The following is a 16,196-nucleotide window of genomic DNA, read 5'->3' as shown; positions in this document are numbered from 1 at the left end:
TACATTTGTAAAATATATCTGTATCCAGAAACATGCCATTTGTATTTAATGCAATCTGCCCAAGACTTACTTTTCTTGTTGTTTTAGGGGGGGGAAAAGGTCCAAATGCTTTCATGTTGATGAACAGCCATCCCAAGCCTTCCCGGCAAGCTGAGGCCTGCAGCTTTGGTCATTCGTTTCTCAATTATCTTGGGAGAAGTAGGTCAGGGATGAAAGCAGGCCCAGGAAGCCAGAGGTTTGGGAGAAGGACCACGGGAAATGGCCCTGCCATGAACTAGAGTGACCTCGAGCAAGTGCCGGAGCCGACCTTGGGCACCTGGCACCCCACAGGCCTGGGAGAGCTGTGACCCCATACTTCTCGATGCAGTCGCCCCTCCTGTCCTTTAGAGACGTGCAGCCGCATGGCCTGGACCAAGCCTCCTCCTTGGCACCTTCTCTCACCAGACCAGCCTGTAAATAGGACAGCAGTGAGAGGAGAAGTGGCAGAGAGAGAAGCGAGGGGAAACAGAGGCTTCGGACTCCTGGTGTTTGCTAGATCTTGTCTCTGTAGCTACTCCGGGGCACGAAGCAGAGTTGCAGGCCACTTCTCTTTCTTGTCCGAGTATCCTGCCACTCCCCTCCCTGGAGAGCCCTTCTTCCTTCCTGCCCTGCTCCAGCTGCAGCAGGCTAAGCCCCCTCCCCAGCATCCTGGCACCCCCCTTATTCAGCCCTGGTTCCCCCTCTCCCTGGCCGGTGACGCAGCGTCAGTATTTACACAGCATTCGCGGCAGACAGAGCATAATGGCTGGGCACTAACAGTACTGTTGAGTCACTGGCTTCTGAACAAAAACCACCAGATGGGGGGAGCGGTGCTGAATGTCATCTCACCCCCCACCTCCCCGTCTGCGCAGGGCTGCTGTCATCAGAAAGGCTGCCTGCGGACGGTGGCAAGGGGATGTCAGGCGCTTGATGTATACATGCGTGACCTCCTGAGAGGCTGGCCAACCTGGGGGTTGTTGCATTTTGAGACACACGGCAAGGGAGGCTCGCTGAGATCCCTGGGTGCTGAGGGGATACCCTGGTGTGCCAACCATTCTCAAAAAGAAACTTATTCGTGTGCTGACTCAGAGCCAATGCAGAGCTGGTAAGAGGCAAACCCTGTGGGGTGCTAAGGCCCTTCTCCTCTGCTGGGCAATCCCCCTCTCTGGCCCTTGCCCTCACCCCTCAGTGGTGTGGGCTCTAGGATGCCCGAGCAGTTAGGGAAGGTGGGGTCCTGGAATCCGGTGGAGGGGGCAGATACCTCGGAGCCTCTGTGATGCCCAGTGGAAGGGAAGGGGACAAACCATGAAAACCTGGGGTAGTTCGGTCCACGGGAAGTATGATGGGGTGTTAGTTTGCACTCGGTTGGTTGACCTAGTAATGTGGATCTGGATACCTGGTGTGCGCAAGGACAGTGACAGATGCCAGTAGGACCCCTTGAAGGATCACTGCGCCCCTTCAGCTAGCTTCTTCTTTTGCATGTGCTCCCTCACTGTGGTCTTGACATTGGCCTGGAGGATGAGATCCAGTGCTTCCGGGGTCCGCTGCCTGCTTTTTAGGCTGCTGGAGGAGCAAGGCATTCAGAAACCCGTGACCAGGCCTTTCAGTGCTCGGGGCTTTTAATCTCCTTAATTGAAATTGATTGGCCTCTTGGGAGGCGGTTCTGCATCAGCCCTGAGCTTCAGCATGTGATCAACTTTTGCTTCTTTCTTTTAAAGACCAATTGACACAGCAGGGCATCTAATCTTATCCCTGAATCCCGGGCCCCCTTCCAGATGAGGAGCAGAACCAGAAACAAGCACACTTACAAAAACAGCTCAGGAAATAAAAGCGCCTGATAAAAATAAGGGAGAATATTCTTGTCCCATTGTGGCTTCGCATGCTACAAAAGGCCAGTCGAAACCCCATTACCAAGGAAAGATGTAATCACATGCATGGGGAAGGAGCCATGGGAGTGGGGATGGGGGTGGGGCGCCTTCTGAAACTCACAAGATCAACAGACTTGGCTAGAGGGTCTCTAAGAACCAGCTGCAACACAGATTCAACGAGAAGAAAAGTGAAAGTGCTTCTTCAGTTAAAAGAAAACCAAACATTGAGAGAATTGTTTGAGCATCCAGATTTGCATTACCCCAGACAGCCAACAGTCACCCCAAAGTGGCTGGAGCTGGTGGACAAACCGGTCTGGCGGGTCCTAATCTCTTGGTGAAGACTCTGATAAGGTCCCTTCCTTACCAGACTGATGGCATATCCTGGAAATATCCCTCAGGGGGCTCTCATGTGCCTTCTGGGGGTCATTTCACCAACTGGACACAGGGCTTCAAAGCAGCCCGGTTGGGGAGGCTCAGGTGGCTTCACAACGTCCAAGTCCTGGGCTCTGTCCCTGAAACAGCAGCAAGGACCAGCACCAGGACACAAGGAGTACCTTGGAGGTAAGGCAGCACAGCAGTAGCCTGCAGTAACAAGGAACCATTACGAGCCACAATCTCATTCGAAGAACATCTTGCTGCCTTGCCTTCTAATGGGGGCACCTGGGTGGCTCAGTCGGTTGAGTGTCTTGACCCTTGCTTTTGGCTCAGGTTGTGATCTTATGGCTTGTGGGTTGGAGGCTTGCCTGGGGCTCTGAGCTCAGCCAGGGAGTCTGCTTGAAGATTCTCTCTCCCAACTCACAGGCATGCTCTCTCTTTGTCTCTCTCTCAAATAAATAAATCTTTTTTTTTTTTAGATGTAAAGATTTGGGCAGAGAGAGAGATTACAAGCAGGGGGAGCTCCCAGCAGAAGAACAAGGAGAAGCAGGCTCAGTGGGATTCAATTTCAGGACCCTGTGATCCTTACCTGAGGTGAAGGCAGCCACCTTCACTTAAATGACAGCCAGCCAGGCACCCAATAGATAAATAAATCTTTAAAAAAATAAAGATCGAGTTGAAGGGGATCAAGATATTCCACTCAAAAATATGCTGCCCTGGCATAAGAATTATTTTAAGCTGAAGGCATCTGAGAATCAACAAAATGCAGGAAGGAAGAATTCTGCTCCCTTCACTTTTCTGCCTAAAAGCAGAACATAAAGTTCCCTTTGTGAAGGTGTCCCCATCTCCCATACTAGGAAGAGAGTTACTCTTATCACCAAGGGAGTCATCACGGAGATGAATCTGCATTAACAGACCTTACTAAAAAACCCCTTCATTTTCCCGTATATATCCTCATCACTTCGCAGTGTATGGCTCCTTAAAGCCCCAATCTCCTTTCCATTGATAAAGACGGCACACAAGCCCCAAACCAAGTCTAACCACCTCTTTTCTGTGAACTCCTTCGCAAGAAATAGATTAATAAAATTTGTATTCCTTTTCTCTTATTTGTCTGTCTTTCGTTGCTTAAATTTGCAGGTCCCCAGGCACTGAACCTTAAGAGGGTAGAAGAAAAGTTTTTTCCCTCCCCAACAATATCAAGACATCCAGATTTAAAAAGCAGAGTCCTGGCTTGTTTGCTGGAGAAGCTCCCTTTTCAAATAAATTCAAGTTGAAAGTGGTTCTCGGTCTCTACTTTCCCTAGCAACAGAAATGTGATATAAGGATGAAGGAGAGGGTGAGCTCTATGAAATTGAAAGCTGGATCTGTCCCAGTCATCACAAAGCTAGTGTCTAAGGGTGCCTAACTCATGGCAGGCATGCAACACCTCAATGGACGAATGGGTATGGGATGAAATATCCAAAATAGAATCGGAGCAAATGCATAGCGTAGATTCAATAAACTACATAACTACACAAACTGTAGTTTATTGAATACGGGCTCCCATAAAATAACACAAGGACGATCTGTTGATAAGGCACAGCTCTTGACATGAAGAGAATTTGCTTCTCGGCTGTTTTTTTTTTTTTAACATTTTATTTTATTTTATTTTTAAAAGATTTTATTTATTTATTTGACAGATAGAGATCACAAGTAGGCAGAGAGAGAGAGGAGGAAGCAGGCTCCCCACTGAGCAGAAAACCCAATGTGGGGCTCGAGCCCAGGACTCTGAGATCATGACCTGAGCTGAAGGCAGAGGCTTAACCCATTGAGCCACCCAGGTGCCCCCTTCTTAGCAGTTTTAACACTATCTCTGAGGAGGGGTGGTGAAGTCAGGGCTTCAGCATTTATGGTGGGTGTTTTGGTGTGGGGTGGATTAGGATCGGCTAAGGCTCATGATATAAAAGATCAGGATCGTGGGCACAGCAAGGTGAGTTAATAGTCCTTTACTGCTATCTTTTGAAGTTAAGCAGTTTTAAGTGGGTTTTGTTAAGTTCCTAAGACAACAGCCATTTACGACTTTTTGTCTTTGGCGAGTGTTTCTATAATAGAGAAAGTATATTGGTAAAGACTGTGGGATTAAGTCACAGCTTAGTGAACACCCAGAGGCTAAGTGGGACTTGGTGGTTTCAGTCCTCAAGCTAAATGGCTTAGCTTACATTAACCATTCTCTTTCCAGAACACGATGTAAACAGACAAGTAGACCTATGTGGGTCCACAGGCCCTAGAGTAGGTGGGACGGCTAAGTTCTGGCTATAGAGGGCTGATAACATGCTGGACCTCCCGAGGGACAGGTAATTCAGGTATGTTTTAGACTGGGATATCCTTGGGGGCCTGGGTGGCTTAGATGGTTAAGCATCTGCCTTCGGCTCAGGTCATGGTCCCGGGGTCCTGGGATCGAGTCCTGCATCGGGCTCCCTGCTCTGTGGGGAGCCTGCTTCTCCCTCTCCTGTTCCCCCTGCTTGTGCTCTTTCACTCTCAAATAAATAAATAAAATCTTTACCAAAAAAAAAAAAGACGTCTTTAGACTGGGATAGCCCCTGAAGATGGCCCTGAGAGAGGAAACTCTGCATGACTTGAAGAGCCCAGTGCAAAATGAAAATGCAGGGCCCCTTGTTCAAAAGCTAATGGCAAAGAGTTTGGTTGGTCCTCAAAAGCTAAACACAGAATTTCCATGACCCAGCAATACTACTCCCCGGAATACACCCAAAAAATTGAAAACAGGGACATAAACACATATTTGCACACTACATGCCTTTGCATCTACAAAGGTAGAAACAACCTAAGTGTCCATCGACAGAGGAATAGATAAACAAAATGTGGTCTATACACACAATGGAATATTATTAATCCATAAAAAATAAAGTTATTATTTTTTTAAATTTATTTATTTTCAGCATAACAGTATCATTATTTTTTCACCACACCCAGTGCTCCACGCAATCCGTACCCTCTATAATACCCACCACCTGGTACCCCGACCTCCCACCACCCCCCGCCACTTCAAACCCCTCAGATTGTTTTTCAGAGTCCATAATCTCTCAATAAAGTTATTTTTTAAAGATTTTTTATTTTATGTAATGTCTACACCCAGTGTGGGGCTCAAACTCACAACCCCAAGATCAAGAGTTGCAGGCTCTACCAACGGAAGCGGCCAGATGCCCCAAAAGGAATAAAGTTCTGACATATACTCTAATATGGGTAAACCCTTAAAACATTATATTAAAAGAAATAGACCTAACACAAAAGGACAAATATCGTATGATTCTACTTACGTGAAATACCCAGATTAGGCAAATTCACAGAGACAGAACCTGCGTTAGAGGCAATCGCTGCTGAGGGGACGAGGGAAGGCGGGAATGAAGGGTCATTGCTTAATGGGTTTAGATTGTCTATTTGGGATGACGAAAATGTTTTGACAACAGGTAGTGGTAACAATTGCACAATATTGTGAATGTAACGCCATTGAACTGTACACTTCAAAATGACAAATTTTAGGGGCACCTGCTTGGCTCAGTCAGTCAAAGAGAATGAGTCCTGCACTAAGCCTGCTTAAGACTCTCTTTACCTCTGCTCCTCCCAATCCCAACTCGAACATACTCTGTGTCTCTAAAAAAACTAGGGGCACTTGGGTGGCTCAGTGGGTTAAAGCCTCTGCCTTCAGCTCAGGTCATGATCCCAGAGTCCCGGGATCAAGCCCTGCTTCGGGCTCTCTGCTCAGCGGGGAGCCTGCTTCCTCCTCTCTCTGCCTGCCTCTCTGCCAAACCGTGATCTCTGTCTGTCAAGTAAATAAATAAAATCTTAAGAAAAAATGATAAAAAATTTTTTAAAAAGCTAAAAAATAAAATGGCAAATTTTACTACCCAAGTGTTCATCATTGGATGAATGGATAAAGATATGGTAGATATATATAGATATATATAAAGGTATGTGTATATGGGGCACCTGGGTGGCTCAGTGGGTTGAGCATCTGCCTTCAGCTCAGGTCATGATCTCAGGGCTCTGGGCTCGAGCCCCACATGAGGTTCTCTGCTCAGAGGGGAGTCTGCTTCCCCCTCTCTCTCTGCCTGCCTCTCTGCCTATTTGTGACCTCTCTCTCTGTCAAATAAATAAAATCTTTAAAAAAAAAGTGTATGTGTGTGTGTATAATATATATATACATATACATTATACAGGTAATATCTATAATATATAATAATATATAATATACAATATATAACACACATATATATGCATGTCACATGTGTATATATAATATACACACAATGGAATATTGCTCAGCCACAAAGAATGAAATCTTGCCATTTGTGACAACAGGGATGGAGCTAAGTATTATGCTAAATGAAGTGAGTCAATCAGAGAAATACCAATCCCATAGGAGTTCATTCATATGTGGAATTTAAAAATCAAAACAGATGAACAAAGAAGAAAAGAGACAAACAGAAAGCCAGACCCTAACCACAGAGAATAAGTTGGTGGTTGCCAGAGGGGAGGTGGGGGGGGGGGATGGGTGAAAAAATGATGGGGAGAGGGAGCGAACTGGTTGTCACAGGCACTGGGTGACAGATGGAAGTATTGAACCCTATTATACACCTGAAACTAATATTACACTGTATGTTAACTATCCTGGGATTTTTAAAAATGGCAAAATTTATGATATGTTTTATTTTTAATTATGGTACAATACTATGTTATATATATTTAACCACAATAGAAAATTTACTGGGGCACCTGGCTTGCTCAGCCATGGGAGCGTGTGACTCTTGATCTTGGGGTCATGAGTTTAAGTCTCACATTTGGGGTAGAGATAAAATAAAAATTAAAATCTTAAACAAATATATATATATATGAAATAAGAAAAAATAAGAATTTCAACACGGTGGCAACAGAGCATTCCTCAAGGGCAGGTCCCTTCTGTGCCTGAGGTTCTGTGTGAAGCCAGCCCTGCCTAAGATGACAGAGACCCTCGGATTCTGGGAGCATGTCACATTCTGGAGACTAAGGGTCTACATCCGGGCACTGAAGACCTACTGATGCCGCCGGCTCTCCAGAATCTGCGCGGTGCTCAGTGAGGATGGTGAGAATCGAGAGCTCTCACCTTCCCACCACTACCCCCACTCTCCTTGGCCTCCTCAAGATTAAACCCGAGATCCAGATTCAAAGCTCAGAAGACTGTGCAATGTCAGCCCTCGAGGTGACAATGTTTACGGGACAGTTTTCTTCCCATCAGTTATGTGCCGTCAGCCCTCTGCTATTGCTTCAAGGCAGACGGAGGTGGCCAGGGTTGCAGAGGGAGCAGTGATCTATATACCTTGAGTCGCTTGGCTGAAAACTAGGTGAGCAGCCACTAACCACATTGCCTCACCTGGCCTCACTGCACACACTTCCTCCCATTTCTTCTGTTTTTTCCCCTTCCTGCAAACCATCTCCCTGACTTCTCTGGGCCCTCCTTTCACTCCCTAGCATGCTTGATGGACGGTAGGCGGGGGTGGCTGGTAGGTGGAGTCCTCAAGCAGGGCCTGGAGGGGAGAGAGGCGGGGGGGTGGGGGCAGACCAACTGATGGAGTCCAACCAGAGTCTACGAATAGTCTAGATTAGGGGCTGTGAGAGGTTGGGGGACGGAGGAGAGAAGAAGGTGAGCCAGGCGTGGCTCTGCCCCTAGAAACCTGATGAAAGACAGATGCCTTGTCACCTTTGTCACACATACCTTCGATTACAGGCCCGTGGTCTGGGGCTTCCTGAGCAGAAAGAATGCCCTTCCTTTGAGGCAAAGCAAACATGGGCACTGACGGGGTGAGCCTCCTGCTCCCTGCGGCCATCTCTTGGAGTACCTGCTTGGCCTCTGAGTGGCCACTCGACAGGAGGTGGGGACGCCGCTTCCTGGCAGGGGACAGACCCCTCAAAGAAGACATTTTGCACTGAAGTCCAACAGTTCCCTAGCCCAGACCCTGCCTGCCACTGGAGGGTAACTCAGCCACCACGAGACCTCTCAACCTTTCCGGGAATAGTGTCACGGGGATGTGTGTGTCCCCTCACAGCCACGCAGCATGCACTACCTTCTCCAACTCCAGCTCCGCTTCCCTACAAGGAGAGGTGCTACCCCACCCCCCAACCCCCAGCAAGGGGCCTCCCTCTCATCCTGCTTCCCGTTCACGTGTTTGCGGTCCAGCAGGGGCTACTGGGTAATTCCCCCAGGACGTGGATGCCACCCACCTGCTGACCCGCCTTCTCCCTGCAGGACAGAACCCTGGATTATCGCCATCCCCACCCCCACGCTGGGCCACTATGGAGGTTCCTGAGTACCTTCAATGTCCAAAAAGGTGATGGGCGGCCTTGCTGTGCTAAAGACTGCCCTGCAGGGGCGCCTGGAAGGCGCGGTCGGTTAAGCATCGAACTCTTGTTCTCAGCTCAGGTCATGATCTCTGAGTCTTGAGATCGAGCCCGCCTTCAGGCTCTGCAGTCAGTGCCCAGTCGTCTTGTCCTTCTCCCTCCCCCCCTGCCCTCCCCTCGCTCTCTCTCTCTCTCTCAAAATGAATAAATAAACTCTTAGATAAATACACCTTTCAGGGTTGGAGCTAGAACAAGGATCTGCCTCACCAATCCCACAGCAGCCCCAGACGGGGCCTGAATCGGGGATATAAAGTCTGATCAGCAACTCTCGACATACTCGAGACGGAGGGCCCAGGGGTGTCACAGCAGGGAAAAAATCAATATATTTTCAAGTCCTCTTCCCCTTTTCTTCCTAGAGGATACCTAAAATTTAGCATCAGAGGGATGAACCTGGTTTGGGAGACGGGAACCTGAAACTACACCACATTCTACTACCTTCTTTGGGAATTTTAGAGTCAAATTCCTCTTCCCTCAACCACATATTGAACAGAGTTGCTTTTTCTAATATATTTTTTAAAGATTTTATTTATTTATTTGACAGAGATCACTAGTAGGCAGAGAGAAAGGAGGAAGAAGGCTCCCCGCTGAGCGGACAGCCTGATGCAGGGCTCGATCCTAGGACTCTGGGATCATGACCTGAGCTAAAGACAGAGGCTTTAACCCACTGAGCCACCCAGGCGCCCCTCTAATATATATATTTTTTTTAACCAAAAGATGCTACCTTTGGAAAATGTTCTTTTTTATAATTTTTTTTAAAATTTTGTCCATTTATCTGTCAGAGAGAGAAAGAGAGAGAGCACGAGCAGGAGGAGGGGCAGAGGGAGAAGGAGACGCTGACTCCCGGCTGAGCCGGGAGCCTGACGCAGGACTCGATCCCAGGACTCTGGAACCATGACCTAAGTGGAAGGCGGATACTTAACCAAATGAGCGACCCAGGCATCCCTGGAAAATGTCTGAAATAGCTGCCTCAATGGAGGGGCTCCTCCACTACCATACCCTGCTTTCATACCCCCACCCCACCACTATTCACAAGAGGCTTTCTTTTAAAAAACGTACCTTTAACAAATAATAAGAGCTCACATGCACTGAAACCGCTCCAGGTGCCAGGCAAGCTCACATGGTCTCATGTGATCCTTACAACAACCCTAACAGAGAAGTATTATTATTATCCTCTCCACTTTACTAATGAGGCACACGTTCAGGGAAGTGAAGTGACTTCCCCAAAATCACAGAGCTTGTTAGAGGGGGGCCCGGTTGCTTATATGTCTACACGCTATCGGGGCCACATCCTGGTTTCCATTCAGAAGAACCATAGGGCAGATTTCCACTGTGCTAATAATAACAGCCAATCTCTAAGAACCTACTGCACGCCAGATGCTTTAGTCTGTTCGTTTTTTCTTTCTTTCTTTCTTTTATGTTTTATTTGTCAGAGAGAGAGCGCACAAGCAGGAGAAGCAGCAGGCAGAAGGAGAAGCAGGCTCCCCGCTGAGCAGGGAGCCCGATGTGGGACTTGATCCTAGGATCCTGGGATCACGACCTGAGCTGAAGGTAGACGCTTAATTGACTGAGCCACCCAGGTGCCCCCAGCCTGCTCTTTTATTGGACCATGGGGCATGGAGTGTATTTATCACCAGTGTCCAAATAAGGATCCTGAGGCTCAGAGACTTTGAGCAACGTCCTGACCTTACGTGGGAGGCATTGACAATCTGGGCTTCAGAGTCCCACGGCCTGGGTTCAAATCTTAACTCCTCACTTACTAGCTGTGCAACCTCAGGCAAGTTATTTCATCTCTGTAAATGCTCATTTCCCCCATGTACAATAAAACACGGATAGTGCTTATCTCCAGGGATTACGACAGGTCAGCACAAGTCAGGTGCTTAGAACCATCTCTGCGACAAAGTCAGAAGTCAGCAAAGGTGAGCTGATTATTAATCCAAGGCCCGTGTTTTTTTTCCCCCCACTAGACTGTTCTGTCTTCCAATCTTCCCTGAGAGATAGGAATACATTACATACTAAAATAAACAAGATTCTATTACTCCAATGATGCAAAAATGCTTAGATAAAAGAAGAGAACAACCATTCAAACTCATCGATTCCACGACTCTTCTTGAATATTCTCAGGGCAGTGAAGCCTGTGAAATGAAGGCCCAGGAAAAACAAGGCTCGCGGTGAGTTATGACGGATACTTAAACCTCTCCTTTGTCTACCCCATCTCTTCCTTTCCTTGATCAGCAGGCTCAGAAGGGTAAATTTATTTATTTTTTTTAAGATTTTATTTATTTTATTTATTTATTTGACAAACAGAGATCACAAGTAGGCAGAGAGGCAGGCAGAGAGAGAAGAGGAAACAGGCTCTTTGTTGAGCAGAAAGCCCGATGCGGGGCTCGATCCGAGAACCCTGGGATTATGACTTGAGCCGAAGGCAGAGGCTTTAACCCACTGAGCCACGCAGGTGCCCCTAAGATTTTCTTTTCTTATAGCGAGAGTACAAGTAGGGGGAGGGGAAGGAGAGAGAGAATCTCAAGCAGATTCTGCACTGAGTGTGAAGCTGACATGGGGCTCGATCTCACGATTGGACGCTCGAGGACTGAGCCATCCAGGTGCCCAAATTCATCTTTTTGACCTCGGAAGGTCAAATTCTCTGTAAACACTCCCACTCCATATAGTTTCCACCTTAGTCTGTTCCTTCTTCAGTATGGGGAGAAGGGTCTAGAAGTCAAAGTCTGACAATCTAGAGTGGATTTCTTGCCCCACTTTCTACTGTGTGAGCAGGCATCAATACACTAATCCCTGAAACTCCAATTTTGTTATCTGTGAAAAATCACAAACGTGAGGATCAAAGTAACAATGTGTGTTAGGATGTAGGAAGCATTGCAAACTACAAACCACACTGTGTGGGAAAAGTTGCGTGCCTTCCATCAGCTGGCGGGAGCTCCCAGGTCTGGGCGTTCCCAGCGATCACACACAGGAGAAGTAACCTCAGGCTTCCAGAATATACTCTCCAAGAAGCTGTCTAGAATGCCGCCTTCCTTGGGCCAGCTGGGCTCAGGAGGTGTTGGGAGACACTTGCTCTAAGACAGTCCCCGCTGAGAAAACTTTGAGAAGTGGCACCTTATGAAGGAGGAAATTAAATGTGGGATCAGAGTGGATGGGGCTCGGGGGAGGGAACCCTGCTCAGTGACTGGTGGTAGATTCCAGAACAAGTTGGGGATCACACCAAGTCTGAAAGACTTCTCAGGCTGGGGAACTTGATCCTACTTTTTTTTTTTTTTTTAAAGATTTTATTTATTTATTCAACACACAGAGAGAGAACACAAGCAGGGGGAGCAGCAGACAGAGAGAGAGGGAGAAGCAGGCTCCCCACTGAGCAGGGAACCCGATGGACCCAGGACCCCAACATGACCTGAGCTGAAGGCAGATCCTTAACCAGCTGAACCACTCGGGCGCCCCCTGACCCTACTTTAGGGAGACTGGAAAGCTCTTGGGGAGAGGACTCAGTGGCAACATTTATTTCTTGACGCATAATCTCCCATCTTAGGTGATGGGTGAGGAACAAAGAAGAAACTCCAGGGTAGCAAGTGGGGCTTAAGAGCAGAAAACCCGGGGCGCCTGGGTGGCTCAGTGGGTTAAGCCGCTGCCTTCGGCTCAGGTCATGATCTCAGGGTCCTGGGATCGAGCCCCGCATCAGGCTCTCTGCTCAGCAGGGAGCCTGCTTCCTCCTCTCTCTCTGCCTGCCTCTCTGCCTACTTGTAATCTCTCTCTGTCAAATAAATAAATAAAATCTTAAAAAAAAAAAAAAAAGAGCAGAAAACCCATCACTTAGCACTTCCTCACAAAACCACGAACTCCACCAACAGAGCCGCGGCTGACGGCCGATCAGCCGGGATGCTGGGCTCCATGTTAACACCACGTGTGTCAATGGCAGGTGCAGAGAGAATGGGGGGAAGCAAGGGTTGCTCTTCCAGCCTGGGTGGGAGGGACAGAGCTGGCAGGACAGGCGCAGGGGTGCAAAAGAGGACAGGATGAGCAGGGTGCAGTTGCCGGGAAGAGAGAGCGCCACTCCAGGCAGCTGTGCAGAACCCTGCTCTGTTCCCGTGTCCACTGGCGTTGCTGCCAGCATCTTCCCCATGAGCATCTTGGCCACCTGCTCGGCAAGCAAGCGATGTTGCCGTAAAAGACAAACTTGCAAAAATATCAAAGAGGCATCTTTTTTTTTTTTTTAAGATTTTATTTATTTATTTGAGAGAGAGAGACAGTGAGAGAGAGCATGAGCGAGGAGAAGGTCAGAGGGAGAAGCAGACTCCCCATGGAGCTGGGAGCCCGATGTGGGATTCGATCCTGGGACTCCGGGATCATGACCTGAGCCAAAGGCAGTCGTCCAACCAACTGAGCCACCCAGGCATCCCATCAAAGAGGCATCTTCACTAAAAAACCACATAATGAAACGTGAAAAAATGTATAACATATGTAAAAAAACTTTATTGCAAAATACAAAATATCTGAACACATTGAACATGTGTGTAGATTCAGCCATAGGTGGCACAAATAACTGATTTTATCTTATGGGTTGTACCTAACCACTAGTCTTCAAAATCTCTCCTCTATAATCTTATGCTTTCTCTCGGTCTCTTTCTTCCTTTCTCTCTCCTTTTCTATATGTTAGTTCATTTCCTGATTTGGCGGCATACTTTTTCTTTTTTTGCTAAAGTGTCTTTCTTCATTAAAAGAGGTTTCAGGGGGCGCCTGGGTGGCTCAGTGGGTTAAAGCCTCTGCCTTCGGCTCAGGTCATGATCCCAAGGTCCTGGAATCAAGCCCCGCATTGGGCTCTCTGCGTGGCAGGAAGCCTGCTTCCCTTCCTCTCTCTCTGCCTGCCTTTCTGCCTACTTGTGATATCTGTCAAATGAATAAATAAAATCTTAAAAAAATTAAAAGAAAAAAGGTTTTGGCTTCCAAACACTACGACGCATGTTTATACCCGAGTTTTACGTTGCCCTGGGAAAGCCGCTGCATTTTGAAAGCTTCTACGCTGTTGTTTGTTCTTGGCATATCATCAGATGTCCATTGATAAATGGTCCAAAGTTCTATGGGAAATGTGGGTTCAAAACTTTGCAGCGCTACACAGACCATTAAGAGGGCTGAGATTTATATACAATAAAAATGGGAGTACTGCGTCAATGAAGAAATAAAACCCATTGATGAAACCAACAAACTGTCAAACCAAACGGTCAACCAGCTATTTTTTTTTTTTTTAATCTTTTACAGGGAAATGGCCTTACCATCAGTTAGCTACCCAGCAACGTGGCTTACAACAAAGATGTTCACGGGGGAACTACTCAGAACCACGAAAGGCCTCCCCACACCATCTCTTCATTTATACAAATGGCAGCCAGTCACAGAACAAACGCACCCTGGGCCTGAATCAGAGAAAGGCAAAACCAAGAGAGAGATTCTCCGCAGCCCATCTGTGTCAATGGCCACTAGTGGGCCAAAGTTTTGAGACACCATGGACTAGTTTTCATAGCCTCTCCATTACTACCTTATCATTGTCAGAGTCTTGAGCACCTATAGGGAACTGCACAGAATTAAGGCTTGGGATTCTAGGCTATGCCATACTGATGGGTAACACAAAGACCAGAAAGCTGCAGAGCTGTTCTTAAAACACTGGGTGATAGACAGGCTTCAGCATCCAGAATTGAACCGCATCGGATCCGTCCCAGCTCCCGGAATTTCCAGTCTTTGGGTAACAACACTTTCTGCCATTTTGCTCTCCTCGCCCTCTCAACAGCTTTAAGACAATTCCCTCTTACTTTGAAATAGCTAAAGTGGTTTCTGGTTTTCCTGACCACACCCTTACTGATGGACCCTTGATTTTTTTTTTTTTTTAATTCTGTACATTTTTCTTTTGGATATTTGTGGCGATGCCCAAGTTTTTGTGTTTGGCTCCCTATCCTTTGTCCTCAGAGTTCTTTGACAGGATCTTCCTGTTGCTAATTTTGTGGTTGCTGATGTTTCTTCCTACCACCCTCTCGACATTGGCAAAATTGGATGCTTGCCCTTAACCGGGTTCCTCTTTTAGGCCCAGGTTACATTCAATTGCAAAACAGCCTTAAAACACCGAGCAGACCCCCATTCCTTTCTCTGGGAGCACCTCCAAGATCCAGGGAACCTTTTGTTCCACTGGGTCATTAACAAAAAAGGTCCGCACAGCAGGACTGTGTCCCTGTTGATGGGAGCTATGCATAACTAATGAAGAGGAAAATTGGGAGCAATCCGGCCTGATCAGTCTCAACATGTTTCTAATAACTTCTACATCGTCCGATCTTCATTTCCCTATATGTCTTCTTTCCTTCCTAAATGAATATTCCAAATCCTCCTCAGCCTACTAACATTTTCCAGTCTGGATTTTCTCTCCCTTTCCTCCCCATCTTACAGTACTTTGTTTCATAGAAGATTACCTCAGCTTCTTAGTCACATTGTGCACAATTTATTTTCTTTATATTTTTAAAGATTTTATTTATCTATTTGAAAGAGAGAGCACATGAATGGGGGGGGCAGATGGAGAGGGAAAAGCAGGCTCCCCATTGAGCAGGGAACCCGATGTGGGGCTTGATCCCAGGACCCTGAGATCACGACCTGAGCCAAAGGCAGAAGCTTAACTGACTGAGTCACCCAGGCACCCTTGGTTTTAAATACTAGTTGCCTTGGTCTCTAGTTGTGTACATTAAGATGTCCAGACTTCCAGCCACCCAAGACTTAAGAGTAGAATTTTTCTTGTAGTACTGAAAATACCCCCAAGTCCTAGGTTCTAGATTTGTTTCAAATATAAGCTGGCTATGCTTCTATGATGCTTGGAGGACTTTATCACTTGTCCAGAGTCACAGGAATTATAGGAGGCAGAGCCAGGATTTGAACCCAGATCTTTCTGATTCCATGGCTGCTGGCACCACTCAGAGGCAGAGCCTCTCCTAATGACAAAGGGAGCTGGGAGAGCCTTCCCAGAGGAGGTGTAAATGCCAAAGAACTGTAGAAAAGCCAAGACCAACATAAACAAAAGCATTCAATTTTAAATTCCAGCAAAATTCTCTCTCTCCTCTGTCAGCATGAGGTACCTCTTGGATGAAGAATTCATTCAAGTGTTTCTTAGCAACTAGACCTCCAGACCGGAAGTGTCTGCTAGGAGTTCATTTCCCCTGAGTCACCCATGTATGTGGAATACAGTCATATGAGCAAGGAAGAAGGTGTGGCAGGATCCACAGACAGGGAGGAGTGAGAGCTGACAGGAAGTAGGGAGATAATTAGTTTCACTTTTCTACACCTGTGTTTCACTTGTTATACCAAGCACATATTTTATCATTTGAAAAACATCAAATGAAAAAAGTTTAGAAGCCTATGGAAAATGCCTTCATCCAATCCCACTTTATTTTCTTCTTCCTGCATCCACGAGATAACTAAATTTCCCAACGTCCTGTGTGCCTAGGCTCTGGTTATGTAACCAGGTTCTTACTG

At 47.0% G+C, this 16,196-nt stretch overlaps 1 pseudogene across 1 annotated transcript in view; it reads right to left on the bottom strand.

Annotated features, from left to right (window-relative positions):
* Positions 1-1,018: 1,018 nt before the first annotated feature.
* LOC309869061 (heterogeneous nuclear ribonucleoprotein A1 pseudogene) overlaps positions 1,019-16,196 on the bottom strand; it is a 361,742-nt pseudogene continuing 346,564 nt past the window's right edge. The window contains exon 2 of the transcript XR_014316503.1: positions 1,019-1,028. The product of XR_014316503.1 is annotated as a heterogeneous nuclear ribonucleoprotein A1 pseudogene (transcript). The remainder of the gene's footprint in view (positions 1,029-16,196) is intronic.

Source organism: Mustela nivalis, assembly GCF_964662115.1.
Source record: "Mustela nivalis genome assembly, chromosome: 7".
NCBI lineage: Eukaryota > Metazoa > Chordata > Mammalia > Carnivora > Mustelidae > Mustela > Mustela nivalis.
Note: the sequence above shows the minus strand (reverse complement) of the source record. Positions and strands in the feature narration are given on the sequence as shown.